Here is an 11,650-nt window from a genome sequence, read left to right on the forward strand (position 1 = left end):
CAATAATGATATGATATGACACAGATGGAGCAACATGAGACTATTGTGTTATTATACAGGGTGGGCCATAAGTTTCCATACATAGGAAAAATAAAGATTTTTTTTATGAAAAACCATTTTTATTTATATAATATGCTCTACATGACTGCCATTGTTTTGAAAGCACATTTCAATACGTGTCTGCCACTGCTGAAGAACACGTATTAGCACAGCTGGAGTTATGCTTGTAATGATGCTGGTGAAACGTTCCCTAAGATGATTTACAGTTAGATCCATAAATATTTGGACAGAGACAACTTTTTCCTAATTTTGGTTCTGTACATTACTACAATGAATTTTAAATGAAACACCTCCGATGCAGTTGAAGTGCAGACTTTCAGCTTTAATTCAGTGGGGTGAACAAAACGATTGCATAAAAATGTGAGGCAACTAAAGCATTTTTTGAACACAATCCCTTCATTTCAGGGGCTCAAAAGTAATTGCACAAATTAAATAACTGGAAATCAAATGTTCATTTCTAATACTTGGTTGAAAACCCTTTGCTGGCAATGCCAGCCTGAAGTCTTGAACTCCTGGACATCACCAGATGTTGGGTTTCCTCCTTTTTAATGCTCTGCCAGGCCTTTACTGCTGTGACTTTCAGTTGCTGTTTGTTTGTGGGCCTTTCTGTCTGAAGTTTAGTCTTCAACAAGTGAAATGTCTGCTCAGTTGGGTTAAGATCAGGTGACTGACTTGGCCATTCAAGAATTTTCCACTTCTTTGCTTTAATAAACTCCTGGGTTGCTTTGGCTGTAAGTTTTGTGTCATTGTCCATCTGTATCATGAACCGCTGCCCAATCAATTTGACTGCTGTATTTAGCTGGATTTGAGCAGACAGTATGTCTCTGAACACCTCAGAATTCATTCGGCTGCTTCTGTCCTGTGTCACATCATCAATAAACACGAGTGTCCCAGTGCCACTGGCAGCCATGCACGCCCAAGCCATCACACTGCCTCCCTCCACCGTGTTTTACAGATGATGTGGTATGCTTTGGATAATGAGCTCTTCCACGCCTTCTCCATACTTTTTTCTTGCCATCATTCTGGTAGAGGTTGATCTTGGTTTCATCTGTCAAAAAAGAATGTTTTTCCAGAACTGTGCTGGCTTTTTTAGATGTTCTTCAGCAAAGTCCAATCTAGCCTTTCTATTCTTGAGGCTTATGAGTGGCTTGCACCTTGCAGTGCACCCTCTGTATTTACTTTCATGCAGTCTTCTCTTTATGGTAGACTTGGATATTGAGACGCCCGCCTTCCCCCTGGAGAGTGTTGTTCACTTGGTGGGCTGTTGTGAAGGGGTTTCTCTTCACCATGAAAATGATTCTGTGATCATCCACCACTGTTGTCTTCCATGGACATCCAGGTCTTTTTGCGTTGCTGAGTTCACCAGTGTTTGCTTTCTTTCTCAGGATGGACCAAACTGTAGATTTTGCCACTCGTAATATTGGAGCAATTTCTCAGATGGGTTTTTTCTGTTTTCGCAGCTTAAGGATGGCTTCTTTCACCTGCATGGAGAGCTCCTTTGACCACATGTTGTCTGCTCACAGCAAAATCTTCCACATGCAAGCACCACACCTCAAATCTACTCCAGGCCTTTTATCTGCTTAATTGATAAGGACATAACGACGGACTTGTCCACACCTGCCCATGAAATAGCGTTTGAGTCAATTGTCCAATTACTTTTGAGCCCCTGAAATGAAAGGATTGTGTTAAAAAAATGCTTTAGTTGCCTCACATTTTTATGTAATCGTTTTGTTCACCCCACTGAATTAAAGCTGAAAGTCTGCACTTCAACTGCATCTGATTTGTTTCATTTAAAATTCATTGTGGTAATGTACAGAACCAAAATGAGAAAAACGTTGTCTCTTTCCAAATATTTATGGACCTAACCGTATGTTTTGTATCTTTTCCTGATACATTATTTCCATCCATCCATTATCCAACCCGCTATATCCTAACTACAGGGTCACGGGGATCTGCTGGAGCCAATCCCAGCCTGCACAGGGCGCAAGGCAAGAAACAAATCCCGGGCAGGGCGCCAGCTCACCGCAGGGCGCACACACACACACACATACACACACACACACACTAGGGACAATTTAGAATCGCCAATGCACCTAACCTGCATGTCTTTGGACTGTGGGAGGAAACCCACACAGACATGGGGAGAACATGCAAACTCCATGCAGGGAGGACCCGAGAAGCAAACCGGGTCTCCTAACTATGAGGCAGCAGCGCTACCCACTGCACCACCGTGCCACCTCCTGATACACCATGGCCTTTAAATGCCCCCAAAGATAAAAAATCAAGTGGGGTGAGATCTGGGGATCTGCGAGGCCACTCCACAGGACCACAGCGACCAATCCAAGCATCCAGAAATTAAAAACCATATGTATGGAAACTTATGGCCCACCCTGTACAATACAATATCATGTAATACAGTGTGATATGACAGGATATGACATGATAGGGTATAACATATGCTAAGCAGCAGGCTAGTGTAGAGCTAATTATATTATATATTATTAAGGTTAGTAAAAATATTAAGGTTTGATGATTGTTCACCACAGTACTAATCCTGATATGATATGATACAACATGATATGACGCAACACAGGTTAAGCAGCAAGACAGCGTAGTACTAATTACGCAATACAATATAATGTGATATTACGTGATATATGTTTGATGACAGTCTGTCATGGTGCTATTTATGATATGATTTAGGCTGGACAACAGGCTAGTATAGTGCTAATTATATTATATACTAGCCGTGCCCCGTGGCTCTGCCCACGTAGAAGTGAAACAGGTCAGCAAGGAGGGCATGGGCCCTGCCCTTCTCCCCACTCCTGACATCACTCTTCCTCCTACCCTCGGCCCGCAGCCTCTGTCTCGGATTAGTGCGAACATATCACTCCTACAAGTGAACTACGATTCTTAGCACAATGAGAGAAGTCATAAAATCAGCTGGAATGTTCAAGCAAATTCTAGAAAAAAGCCCAATCTAAATCTGTTAAGTAGTTCTCTCATTCGTTAGCACTTTGAGCTACATTATTTGTATGAAAATGTGCTAAATAAATGAATGTTGTTGTTAGCTGAGAGGATGTAAGATACGCCCCGAGGCTGCCGCGTGGGTGAGGAGGGCCACGGAGCCCAATGAGACTGTCTTGGATTTGTGCTAATAAACCAATACCGCAAGCGAACTGTGATACTTAACATGATGTGAGAGGTCATAAAATCAACCGGAATCATCAAGCAAATTCTAGAAAAAAACTTGATCTAATTCCGTTAAGTAGTTCTGTCATGAAAAGCAGACAGACAGAGAGACAGACATTGGATTTTATCTACAGAAATAGATTATAAAGGTTAAAATAATAATATTGAGTCATTAAGGTTAAATGATTGTTTATCAGAATGCTGATTATAATGTGATTTAACACAGGCTGGGCAACAGGATAACACAGTGCTAATTATACAGTTTGATCTGATATGATCTAGGTTTGAAGTTACCAAAATACAAAATATGTGCTCTACATGTACACTCGGTGAAGAAGTGAAGGCTGGCGTCCTTCAACATCTGCAATAAGATGCTGCAGATGTTCTATCAAACAGTTGTGGTGAACGCCCTCTTGTACGCGGTGTTGTGCTGGGGAGGCAGCATTAAGAAGAAGGACTGGTGAGGAAGGCAGGCTCTGTTGTAGGCATGGAGCTGGACAGTCTGACATCAGTGGCGGAGCGACGGGCGCTGAGCAGACTCCTGTCAATCATGGAGAATCCACTGCATCCACTGAACAGGATCATCTCCAGACAGAGGAGCAGCTTCAGCGACAGACTGCTGTCACCGTCCTGCTCCACTGACAGACTGAGGAGATCGCTCCTCCGCCACACTATGCGACTCTTCAATTCCACTTGGGGGGGTAAACGTTAACATTATTCAAAGTTATTTTCTGTTATACCTGCATTGTTATCACTCTTTAATTTAATATTGTTCTTTATCAGTATGCTGCTGCTGGAGTATGGGAATTTCCCCTTGGGATTAATAAAGTATCCTATCTATCTATCTATCTATCTATCTATCTATCTATCTATCTATCTATCTATCTATCTATCTATCTATCTATCTATCTATCTATCTATCTATCTATCTATCTATCTACACACACCAGCATTTCTCAACCTTTAAGTATTTGCCACCCGAGTTTTCTTTAAAGTTTTAATTGCGCCCCCCTAAAATTTATTCCTATATTTTTTGCTGCCGATACACCGCTACAAGTTTAAAATTTTCCTACGAATAGCGAAATTACATCACATATGGCAACATTCCCGCCCTCTTTTTTGTTACAGATTGAGAACCGCTGACATACACAACAAACAAGGCAGCTATTTAAATGCAGAATTGTGGATTCATAAAGATTTAGTGCAGGCCTCTGTTCCATCATATTGCCCCTTTGGGACTGATGGTCTATGAAATCAAGCCGGAAACTTGATAAAGTAATTTTAAGCAACAAATGTGATTTCATCTTTTGATTTCTTTACGCTTACTTTGCACAGAATGCTGGTTTAGGTACCAAATGCTGCTGAGTGAGAATTTAGTGGGAGGAGCTTGGTGGCTTATTTTCTGACCTTCTGAGAGTCCCAGGAGTTTCCCTTTGTGTGTTGTGGTGTCCATGGTGAGCCTGTGAACAAGCTGGCCTTCCACACTCGGCCAATAAATTCCGGACTGACCCGGCTCTCTCCGTCTGCTTCTCGTCGATTCACTTTGTTGTAGTTACCAGGCTGGATTTTTCTTGTAATTAAATCTGAGTGGCATCTTGATAGCTTTAGATGTTCTATTTTTTTTTTTTCCACCTCAGCGGAAATATGGAGCCACAGCCTAAGATAATGATTAAAGAAAAACCTTTATGACCTTCTACAGTTATCAATCATGCTCCTCATGCACTTCCACTTTAAAATACGGAATTATAGTCCTTAATTAAAAAAACATTTATTTGCAGCTGTGTGGCAGGTCAAGCGTTTTATCTCACCGTGGAGTTGCATTGGAGGGTTTTTTGACTATGAACTGCCCATTTAAGCTGCCAAACAACATCTTAATGGGGTTCAAGTCAGGACTTTGTTCTAGGCCACTCCAGGACCTTATATATTGTGGTGGACGGCCGGGATGCCCCTTCACTGTATATTCAGGTGGAGCAGCCCTGAACGGTGCAATACCTCCCCGTGGACGCTGGATGGCCGACCCCCTGGGTTGGAGCGGTGCCTCAGCTTCCCGCAGGGCTCCATGGGAGATGGAGTTCTCCACAGCCCTGTCTGGGGTGGCCTCCAGGGGGTGCTGTATGGGGCCCTGAGCCTGGTTGGATGAATCTTCAGCCCCACCTGGAAGTGCAACCGCAAACAGGTGATCAGGCACCTGGAGCACTTCTCGGTGGGCTATAAAAGGGGCCAACAACCACTCCTCCAGTCAAGCTTCGCCCTCCTGCTCCCAACTCTGGCTCCATGCAGCGCCCCCTGGCGGCCACCCAAGATCCCAACGGGATGTTTCGAGTTTACAACACTCACTCCCATAAAAAACGAAAAAAACTTGAGATGTGAGTATTTCGGCTTGCGTCGTACTTACAGATTACGTGGGCGAACTAGTTTGGTTGCGCGCAGCGGAAGACTACGCAGTAACGTGGCGTGTGAGTGAGGGAGTTGGCGAACTACTTTGGCTGCGTGCGGATGAAGTCTTCCATTTGTGTTGCTTTGTTTGGTGACTTTGTGGCCCTTATCATGGCTCCTAAACGAAAGTCAGAGTCTTCAGATGGCAGTGCTTCAAAGAAGAGGAAAGCCATCACGATGGAAGTGAAATTAGACATTGTAAAGAGATCAGAAGGAATAAAGGTAAGGAATTTTTTTACACTCATTTTTTGTCATTTTTTCTGTTACTACAGTACAGTGTACAGTACAGTATATTTATGTTATTTTTTTTTTTCTGTGGCTTAGTTGTGTTTTTATGTTCCAAATTATGATTTTGCAAAAGTGTTAGGGGCGGCACGGTGGCGCAGTGGGTAGCGCTGCTGCCTCGCAGTTGGGAGATCTGGGGACCTGGGTTCGATTCCCGGGTCCTCCCTGCGTGGAGTTTGCATGTTCTCCCCATGTCTGCGTGGGTTTCCTCCGGGGGCTCCGGTTTCCTCCCACAGTCCAAAGACATGCAGGTTAGGTGGATTGGCGATTCTAAATTGGCCCTAGTGTGTGCTTGGTATGTGGGTGTGTTTGTGTGTGTCCTGCAGTGGGTTGGCACCCTGCCCAGGATTGTTTCCTGCCTTGTGCCCTGTGTTGGCTGGGATTGGCTCCAGCAGACCCCCGTGACCCTGTGTTCGGATTCAGCGGGTTGGAAAATGGATGGATGGATGGAAAAGTGTTAGGATAGGTAAGTGACTCAGGCTAGGGCAGCGTTTCTCATCCTTTAAGTATTTGCCACCCGAGTTTCCATAACAGTTTTAATCGCGCTCCCCTAACGTTTTTTTTGAAAGGAGCCCACTTATACCAATTTGTTCTTTTTTAATTAATGATATATCATAGATGCGTATTTTATTATACCTACTTACCTTTTATCGACATTTATCTAACTCTATATTTATTTTTCTAGTATCAGAATGTAGTTTAAGTTAATTTGTTTTGGTTTCAATAGATGTATTTTTCATATTTTCGATTCTTCTTTTCTTTGTTTCACATCTTCACGCACCACAGTTTGAGAACCACTGGGCTAGGGTGTGTTTAGACTTAAACCAAAATTCGGGTTACATCACTGTTATAGGAACGGAACTGTGTCGTAACCCGAGGACCCCCTGTACAGAGAACCACCGACACATGGAACAAGTGACCAAGTAGTGTGGTGGACAGGAGGACTTTAGGGACCTTCTAAAATCAATTTGATGCTTAGTGGACAGGACTGGTGAGCTTTGTCAGTCTGAATGGCCTGTTCTCCTCTTAATGATTTGTCCACAGAATATTATCCCATAAGTTTTCAGGCTGTTTTTGGCAAATATTACACAAGCCTTAATGTTCTTCATGTTTAGCAGTGGTTTTCACCTTGCCACTCTACCGTGGATACCATTTTTGCCCAGTTTCTCTCTAATGGTGGAATCCAAAGCACTGATATTAACTGAGCTGAGAGAGCCACGCAGTTACTGAACTGTTCATTAGGATTCTTGTGCGACTTCCCAGATTAATTTTCTATGCACTCATAATGAAGTAATTATGCTAGGCCAGCCACTCCTGGGCAGATTTAGCACTGTTCCATGTTTTCTTCACTTGTAGATGGTTTATGGGTGTCACAAGGATTTGGAGATTACTCTGTTACTGTTTCCCGATTGATATACAATCAACTCCTTTAAGTGCATGGCCTCCGGACGAGATCACCACGTGCGCTTAAGAGGAGCGTGTGCTTAATATTCACATTTGATGAAGACCATGGAGAGGCTGCTGCTTCACCATCTGAGGCCACAGGTTCAACACACCCTCAACCCTCTGCAGTTTGCATATCAGGAGAAGGTGGGAGCGGAGGATGCCATCATCTACATGCTACACTGATCCCTCTCTCACTTGGACAGAGGCAGTGGTGCTGTAAGAATTATGTTTCTAGACTTCTCTAGCGCCTTCAACACAATCCAACCTCTGCTCCTTAGGGACAAGCTGACAGAGATGGGAGTAGATTCATCCCTGGTGGCATGGATCGTGGACTATCTTACAGACAGACCTCAGTATGTGCGTCTTGGGAACTGCACGTCTGACATTGTGGTCAGCAACACAGGAGCGCCACAGGGGACTGTACTTTCTCCGATCCTGTTCAGCCTATATACATCAGACTTCCAAAACAACTCGGAGTCCTGCCACGTGCAAAAGGTCACTGATGACACTGCTATGGTGGGCTGCATCAGGAGTGGGCAGGAGGAGGAGTATAGGGACCTAATCAATGACTTTGTTAAATGGTGCAACTCAAACCACTTACACCTGAACACCAGCAAAACCAAAGAGCTGGTGGTGGATTTTAGGAGGCCCAGGCCCCTCATGGACTCCGTGATCATCAGAGGTGACTGTGTGCAGATGGTGCAGACCTATAAATACCTGGGAGTGCAGCTGGATGATAAATTGGACTGGACTGCCAATACTGATGCTCTGTGCAAGAAAGGACAGAGCCGGCAATACTTCATTAGAAGGCTGGCGTCCTTCAACATCTGCAATAAGATGCTGCAGATGTTCTATCAGATGTTTGTGGTGAGCGCCCTCTTCTACACGGTGGTGTGCTGGGGAGGCAGCATAAAGAAGAGGGACACCTCACGCCTGGACAAACTGGTGAGGAAGGCAGGCTCTATTGCAGGCACGGAGCTGAACAGTTTGACATCCGTGGCAGGGCGACGGGCGCTGAGCAGACTCCTGTCAATCATGGAGAATCCACCGCATCCACTGAACAGGATCATCTCCAGACAGAGGAGCAGCTTCAGCGACAGACTGCTGTCACCGTCCTGCTCCACTGACAGACTGAGGAGATCGTTCCTCCACCACACTATGCGACTCTTCAATTCCACCCGGTGGGGTAAACGTTAACATTATACAAAGTTATTGTCTGTCTGTATACCTGCATTGTTATCACTCTTTAATGTAATATTGTTCTTTATCAGTATGCTGCTGCTGGAGTATGTGAATTTCCCCTTGGGATTAATAAAGTATCTATATATCTGGACACAGGTGATACGACAGAAGTGCGCCACGCAAGATGCAGATCACACGGCATGGCAGCAGCAGCAGCAAGCCAGCAGCTGACTGAGCAAAGAGGAGGTAAAAAGAAAACCTGTATTTGTTTCCCATTGTATCTCCGTTTAAGGGGGGGTTTCAGAGGAGCGACCGCGTCTCCTTGGGGGTGCGTTCTGCCCCCCTTCTTCACAATGCGAGCGGCAGAGATGTGAAGTGGTTGGTGCGTAGCGCAGGCTGGTGGGGTTGGCAAGCGAAGCAAGCATAATAATTCTTTTAATAATAATAATAATAATTCTTTGCATTTATATAGCGCTTTTCTCATTACTCAAAGCGCTCAGCAATTGCAGGTTAAGGGCCTTGCTGAAGGGCCCAACAGAGCAGAGTACCTTTTGGCATTTACGGGATTCGAACCGGCAACCTTCCGATTGCCAGGGCATATCCCTAGCCTCAGAGCCACCACTCCGTCCTAGGGGGTGAAGCCCCCTAGTAATAATAATAATAATAATAATAAATTTTATTTTTAATAGCACCTTTTCCATTTACAAGGCACTGATTTATCTATTCAATATATTCTCTTTCATTTTGGTTAAAATGCCATTTGCAGGTCTCAGCGTTTGAAGGTGCGAGTTCCTGGCATCCCCAAACATTATACAAAGTTATTGTCTGTTTTTACCTGCATTGTTATCAATCTTTAATTTAATATTGTTTTTTGTATCAGTAAGGTGCTGCAGGAGTATGTGAATTTCCCCTTGGGATTAATAAAGTATCTATCTATCTATCTATCTATCTATCTATCTATCTATCTATCTATCTATCTATCTATCTATCTATCTATCTATCTATCTATCTATCTATCTATCTATCTATCTATCTATCTATCTATCTATCTATCTATCTATCTATCTATCTATCTATCTATCTATCTATCTATCTATCTATCTATCTATCTATCTATCTATCTATCTATCTATCTATCTATCTATCTAATAGGGGTGCAACATGTCAGTCCTGAAAGTTGACCATTCAGTTACCCCACCTGCTAGCCTAGTCAAACACAATAAAACATTCATTAAAATAGACTACGGTGAAGAATATAGCGGATACACGTAAAAAACATACATACACATTAACTGTTCCAATCTGTACATCTTCAGCCTTCTCTATTCTTATTCATTTTCTCTCCGGATTGCCGTTGTTCTGCCATTCTTGCAATATCGATTCCTCTTTCTTGTAAATTCAGGGAAGGATAGGATGAACAGCGTAACGTTTCACAACAGAGACCTGACTCTCCTTGTTGTCATGTCTGTTTAAGACATCGACACGTTCAGCCAGAGACAACGATTTTTGAGCACGAGACGAGAAAGTCGACGCCATAGTCAAAAGTCACGACAGCTAACTTATCACAGTTGAGTTGTAAGGCTAATCTGTAATGTAATCCGAAATGCTTTGGCAATTCTGAGACAACATTTACATGTACATAAGAACACGCTGACTATGGTGTACATCTAGTAACTACATTGTAAACTGTTAGGCCTCAGTACAGTAGCGGGATTGGACATCAGCTCTTCAGCCGGTCACAAGAGCCGGGCTGCTTACATCATCACACGCTGATTACTTCATTTGAGCGTGTCAATCAATATCGTTGGATGTAAAGAGACCGTGCAGTTAACCGGAGTGAATCTGGCTGGAGAGAATAGCAATGGGATCAATAATGTATGTTCACTTAAGCGGATTGTGCGCTTATTTCTAGTGCGCTTGTCCAAAGTTATTGCCCATTTACTTAACTTTGTACAAATAGAGACAGTGCATCTGGAAAGTATTCCCAGCGCATCACTTTTTCCACATTTTGTTATTTTACAGCCTTATTCCAAAATGGATTAAATTCATTTTTTTTCCTCAGAATTCTACACACAACACCCCATAATGACAACATGAAAAAAGTTTACTTGAGGTTTTTGCAAATTTATTAAAAATAAAAAAACTGACAAAGCACATGTACATAAGTATTCACAGCCTTTGCCATGAAGCTCAAAATTGAGCTCAGGTGCATCCTGTTTCTCCTGATCATCCTTGAGATGTTTCTGCAGCTTCATTGGAGTCCACCTGTGGTAAATTCAGTTGACTGGACATGATTTGGAAAGGCACACACCTGTCTATAGAAGGTCTCACAGTTGACAGTTCATGTCAGAGCACAAACCAAGCATGAAGTCAAAGGAATTGTCTGTAGACCTCCGAGACAGGATTGTCTCGAGGCACAAATCTGGGGAAGGTTACAGAAAAATTTCTGCTGCTTTGAAGGTCCCAATGAGCACAGTGGCCTCCATCATCCGTAAGTGGAAGAAGTTCAAAACCACCAGGACTCTTCCTAGAGCTGGCCGGCCATCTAAACTGAGCGATTGGGGGAGAAGGGCCTTAGTCAGGGAGGTGACCAAGAACCCAATGGTCACTCTGTCAGAGCTCCAGAGGTCCTCTGTGGAGAGAGGAGAACCTTCCAGAAGGACAACCATCTCTGTAGCAATCCACCAATCAGGCCTGTATGGTAGAGTGGCCAGACGGAAGCCACTCCTTAGTAAAAGGCACATGGCAGCCCGCCTGGAGTTTGCCAAAAGGCACCTGAAGGACTCTCAGACCATGAGAAAGAAAATTCTCTGGTCTGATAGACAAAGATTGAACTCTTTGGTGTGAATGCCAGGCGTCACGTTTGGAGGAAACCAGGCACCATCCCTACAGTGAAGCATGGTGGTGGCAGCATCATGCTGTGGGGATGTTTTTCAGCGGCAGGGACTGGGAGACTAGTCAGGATAAAGGGAAAGATGACTGCAGCAATGTACAGAGACATCCTGGATGAAAACCTGCTCCAGAGCGCTCTTGACCTCAGACTGGGGCG

The sequence above is a fragment of the Erpetoichthys calabaricus genome, chromosome 11 (genome assembly GCF_900747795.2).
Source record: "Erpetoichthys calabaricus chromosome 11, fErpCal1.3, whole genome shotgun sequence".
Lineage (NCBI taxonomy): Eukaryota > Metazoa > Chordata > Cladistia > Polypteriformes > Polypteridae > Erpetoichthys > Erpetoichthys calabaricus.